A 5,621-nucleotide genomic window follows, 5' to 3' on the forward strand; every position below is an offset into this window, starting at 1 on the left:
CTTCTGTTTTTTTTTTGCTAACCAAGTGTTCGGGTCAGCTTGCGCGCATCACAACTAATCTCGGGGAGGACTACCACAGCAACCCACCGCCATGGTCCCCCAGTTAAATCATGAGAAAAAACCCAAGAGGGGAATCGAACCCGTGACGTGCGCCTAACCCACACTTCACGTGCTCGCCCTTACCACTTAGGCAACCCATGGGTGGGTCCCACCCTTTTATTAACATTAACTTCAAAGAATAATTATAGGAGTGCAACGTGAGAACTGAACCAACTCGATATCTTTGAGCTGGTTTGGAACAAATTGCGGTACGGCTCTGGATTAAGAAAATTTAAAATTGATCAATTCGGTTTAATTCTCAAGTCAAGGCTTGTATAGAATCCAAGCAAATCGAGAATTGAACCCTTACAAAATAAATAAATATTAATTTGTTATGGGTTGGAGCATGAAGGTAGGGGATGATTGACTCCAAGAATGACTCATGAAAATAACACATGATCCCATCCATTTAAATGCAAAATCTAATGGTTGAGATTTATGAGTATCTTGATAACAAAAATCTCGAACATACTTATCTCAGGGATAAATCTCAATCATTAGATTTTGCATTTAAAGGGTTGGGATTATGTGTTTTTCTCATGAGTCATTCTTTGGAGTCAAGGGATCCTCGCCCTTTTTTTTATCATACTTAATGCTTGGGAGATAGGACATACATTAATGATATTATATGATATATTTCATGTTTATTATTTATTTATTAAAATATATGTTGTTTCCAAACAAGTTTATTGGATATTGACAACTCATAAAATCAAATTGTATGAAACTGACCTAAGATGGGTTTGATTTAGTTCTATTTTGATTTAACTCCAAAGCCAACCAACTTGTGCCCCTAATTTGTTGATACTAAAAATGCCCCCTACTTTATATTTAAATTTAATAGTATCAAAGTCATTTTTGTCAACAAAAAAAAAATTAATATTACAATCCGACCAATCTTTAATCAGTGTTAGTTTTCTAAAATTATAAAAACATCATTTTTCTATGTCATTTTCAAAATCCCCTTAATTAATATTTTAAATACAAATAATCCCTTATGATACATCTCTGTTATTGAGCAAGCAAAGTACTTGATTAAAGAAAGAATAACGATTTTCGAGCCCTTTTGTAGACCTCAAAGATCTCTCATAAAAGTTTTTCGAGCCTTAAATTTTTCTACCAATCAAAAGAAGAAGACAGACAGAGACGTATTTGAAGTCGGCACACATGTGACCCACTTGTATGTAATAATGACTTTCACAAGTCTCAATCGGACCTCATATACATTAATAAAATTTAAAGTAAATTGATCAAGCTGGTACAATTGAACCTTAATTCTTGAGGGCTTGTCTATTACTTTTATGACTTTTAAGTTGAAAAGGTTAAAAAATTGTAAAAATCTGTTTGGTTAAAATAAAAATAAATAAATAATTTAAGTAAGTAGATAAAATTAAACACTTAAAGTAGAAGACGTATTAAAGTGATTTCTACCTTTTACTTATACGGAAAGTAAATATCTCACTACATTACCGGGTACAATGTGGTTTCAAAACCATGAAGTAAAAAAAAAAAAAAAAAAACACACTACTTATAATAGTCATATCACCTTCTATTGAGATGAGTCCAACTAGATTTATCAACTTATTAAGATTTCAATTCTTACTGTGGGTTGTTGAACTCACCTTGTGGCATTCAAACATGATCCGATGTGATAAATTTGTGGAGGAGACAATTCTATAAATTTTGAAAAATTATTATTTTTCACCGTTTAATTATAATTTTAAATTTGGCAATTCCGTGGAAGTTCATAGTCGTCGTCCATTTTCATAACCTTGAATAAAGCCAAAAAAAAATTGTTTTTATTTATTATTTATCTTTAAGTGAATAAATTGGGATGTTGCCACGTATATTGAAAGAGCAATTAAAATGTGAACTCCCAACCGTTCCGAAATTTTCTCTCCACCCACCATCACACGTGGCGTTATGCCATTGGTTCATCAGCAGATTAATACAGGAATTTCTTAACAGCAAATTTATACTCATCGTTACAATAAATATCACATCCCCAACAAAGGGTTGCATGCATGATACAAGTGCTACATAACTTCACCCTCCAAAATTACACACGATCACAAAAAAAAAATAATGGAGGTAAGGCATGTACTTTCTCTTTCATTTCTCGTTCTCTTCCCTTTCTTCTTCTTCTTCTTCTTCTTCCTCACTAAATGGTACTCAAAACATAAGAATCAGGTCTTAGTACGCTGGCCCATTGTGGATATCATCCCATCACTCTTCTTAAACGTGCACCGTTTCCATGATTGGTCGGTCGAAGTTTGTAATGAGATGGGAAGCACAATAGTGGCAAGGGGACCGATAATCGGGCGTTTGGAGGTAGTCTTCACAACTGATACTCGAAATGTTGAGTACATTCTCAAAACCAACTACCCCAACTTCCCTAAAGGGGAGGACTATTTCGAGGCCTTCGACGTACTAGGAAATGGGCTCTTCAATGTTGATTTTGATCATTGGCATGCACAAAGGAGGCTAGCAAACACGATGTTCGCGTCGAAGAAGTTTCGAAGCTACGTAACTAAGGTCAGCCGAAGTGTGGTGGAGGAGTCACTCGTTCCTTTGTTAGCTCATGTTGCTAAACAATCATCTGTTGTTGATTTGGAAGATGTGTTCTTGAGGTTCGCTTTCGACAATATTTTTGCTGTTACATTTGGGAAGAATCCTAATTATCTTTCTAGGAACTTTCCTATTAACGAACTTTCCAAGGCGATCGACGTTGCAACTGAAGCCATATTTTATAGGCATGTAGTTCCTAAAACATGGTGGAAATTGTGTCGTTGGTTGATGATCGGGAAGGAGAAGAAATTGGAGAAGGCAAAGAAAACCATAGATCGATATATGTCACAATTCATATCCTCAAAGAGAGAAGATATGCTTAAAGGTGTGGAAGAAACAGATCTAATAACAGCTTACATGACTTCTTATGAAGAAATTTCAAGGAATGATTTGCTACCTAAAGGTGAAAAGTTCCTTAAAGACACAGGGTTGAGCTTCCTTTTCGCGGGTCGAGATTCAACTGGTACAGCTCTTGCTTGGTTCTTTTGGGTGATTGTGAAGTCACCGCATGTGGAGGCAAAGATCTTAGAAGAACTCAGCATTGTATTCTTGAAGAACACGAAAGGTGAAGGTGGTCTCGAAGCCAAAAGGCCATTTTTTTTCAATTTAGAAGATATAAAAGGGTTAGTGTATCTGCACGCGACATTGTTAGAATCTTTTAGGCTATACTCACCACTTCCTTTGAACCGAAGAGGCGTAATAAGAAAAGATGTTCTTCCTGATGGAACCATTGTGAAGCCCGGGATGAGGATCATATTCTCATTGTATACAATGGGAAGGATGAAATCGATATGGGGGGAAGATTGCTTAGAATTCAAGCCTGAGAGATGGATCGATGTGAATGGGAAGATAAGGTATGAACTAATGTCAAATTTCTTCACATTCAATGTTGGGCCAAGAATCTGCATAGGTAAGGACATGGCTTTTACACAGATGAAGTTTGTGGCTGCAGCCGTGCTCTTTAATTTCCATGTTGAGCTGGTGGAGGGTCAAGACATCCATCCAATCCCATCATTTGTCCTCCACATGAAGAATGGGTTGATGGTGAGAATTAAAGAGCGGAATTCTTAGAAAATATTTGATATAGACAAGTTTGATGCATTAGAATAATATGTATGAGATTAATTGATTCTTCTACAATGTCCACCATCTACACTAGCATATAGCTATGCGCTTGTGAGCTTGTCGGTCCTAGTAAAAAATGATGTAATTCACATCGTAAGAAGTGTGATAGTGTGTCGAAAATCTGGGATAGAAGTTCTTTGTTACCCGGATGTTCTTATAAATTATGTTCATGGTGCATGTGTGAGAGTTACTTATTGTCAGTAGGGTCTTTTTTTTAACTAACGAGGAGTTTGCCATTCCTCAAGAATTCGAAAGTGTCTTGCTAGAAGATTTAACTTGTAATTACATTTGTAGGTAATTATTTTTAATAAAAGGGAGGGGTCCCTCCAACCTCATCTTACCGATCAAAAAACTATCATAAACAAAATTCACCTTAGATTAAAAACCGGTTGGGAGCTCATCTCCCACGTAGAAATCTATTTGTGACTATTTTTCGTTAGAAACACAAATTCAAGGGGGTGGAGCTGGTGGTCAAGAGCAGCCCCTCCCCACTAGTCATGCCCCCGGAACTCAGTCTTCTTTGATAAATTGATAGAAACTGACTTAAATGCGCTCATCTTCAGATTATAGCCACAATAATCCTTTTTTTCCCTAAAAATGTCATCTTCAAGCTAAATACTGTTTTCAAACTTAAATATCAAGGAAGATTATGATTTTAGGGTGGAAGAAAACAATGAAATTTTTGGTAGAAAATTCTAGATATGGGTTTTCCTCCAAGGGTTAAGATAAGGTTGAAAACAACAGATTGAACATGTAGCTCAAATAAATTAAAAGAAATTTATTACAGAGGTTAAAAGAACTTGAAAGGATGAATTTGAGGAGCAAAATTAGCTAGAGGTTGAGGATGATGTCATTTAGGTCATTTGGATGTAGTCCATATATAAGAGAAAACAGGTGGGGGGAATTTTTGGCTAGAGATCATTTAGGTGTAGTCTACCAGAGAAGACTGGTGAAGGGGAATTTCATCAATTTGAAAACATAGATGGGTATCTCAAATATTTACCAAAACATAAGAGAATATCACAACAAAAAAAAAGTGAAAGGAGGTATGAAGAGTCAATTCCTTCACTTTTGGAAGAGATCGTTAGTCTCAATTTTTCTTTCTCCCTTCGATGGTGAGAAATCGAAAAGTATAAACATTGAAGAAGTTGAAGGAGACAAGTATCTCTGAATTCGATATCAAGTATGCATAGTTTTTTTATGAATGTTGTTTTGAGTTCCATTGGAGAGAAACAAATAGGACAGCGGATTATTTAACAAAATTGGTGTCCTTCTCTAACGATTTTTTTATTCTTGAAGACAGGTCTAATGCTCCTCAAGATCATATGAGAATTGTAGAGGAAGATTTATCTTGTATTTATACTTGTTAATAGTATTTTTTAGGGAGGGTCCCTTTAACTCCAACTTACCAATAATAATAAAAAAAATGCACATCTCTCTCTCTCTCTCTCTCTCTCTCTCTCTCTCTCTCTCTCTATATATATATATATATATATATATATTATATATATATATATGTCCAATGCTCCCCAAGATCATATGAGAATTGTAGAGGAAAATTTATCTTGTATTTATACTCGTTATTAGTATTTTTCAAGGAAGGGTCCCTTTAACCCAAACTTATCAATATAAAAAAAAAGTATGCACATTTCTCTCTCTCTCTCTCTCTGTCTCTATATATATATATATATATATATCCTCGAGATAAGTATCTCTAAAATATGAGTTATCAAGATAGACATAAATCTCAACTATTATATATTGTATCTAAATAGTTGGGATCATGTATTTTCTCATGAGTCAACAGATCCCAACCCATATAGGAATGC

The 5,621-nt window shown here is 35.2% G+C and overlaps 1 pseudogene; it reads left to right on the forward strand.

Moving 5' to 3' along the window:
* The first annotated feature begins 2,382 nt into the window (after positions 1-2,382).
* On the forward strand, positions 2,383-3,738 carry LOC147404007 (alkane hydroxylase MAH1 pseudogene; annotated as a pseudogene).
* Positions 3,739-5,621: the final 1,883 nt, after the last annotated feature.

This window comes from Akebia trifoliata, chromosome 4 (assembly GCF_017979445.1).
Source record: "Akebia trifoliata isolate Shusen 1 chromosome 4, ASM1797944v1, whole genome shotgun sequence".
Taxonomy (NCBI): domain Eukaryota; kingdom Viridiplantae; phylum Streptophyta; class Magnoliopsida; order Ranunculales; family Lardizabalaceae; genus Akebia; species Akebia trifoliata.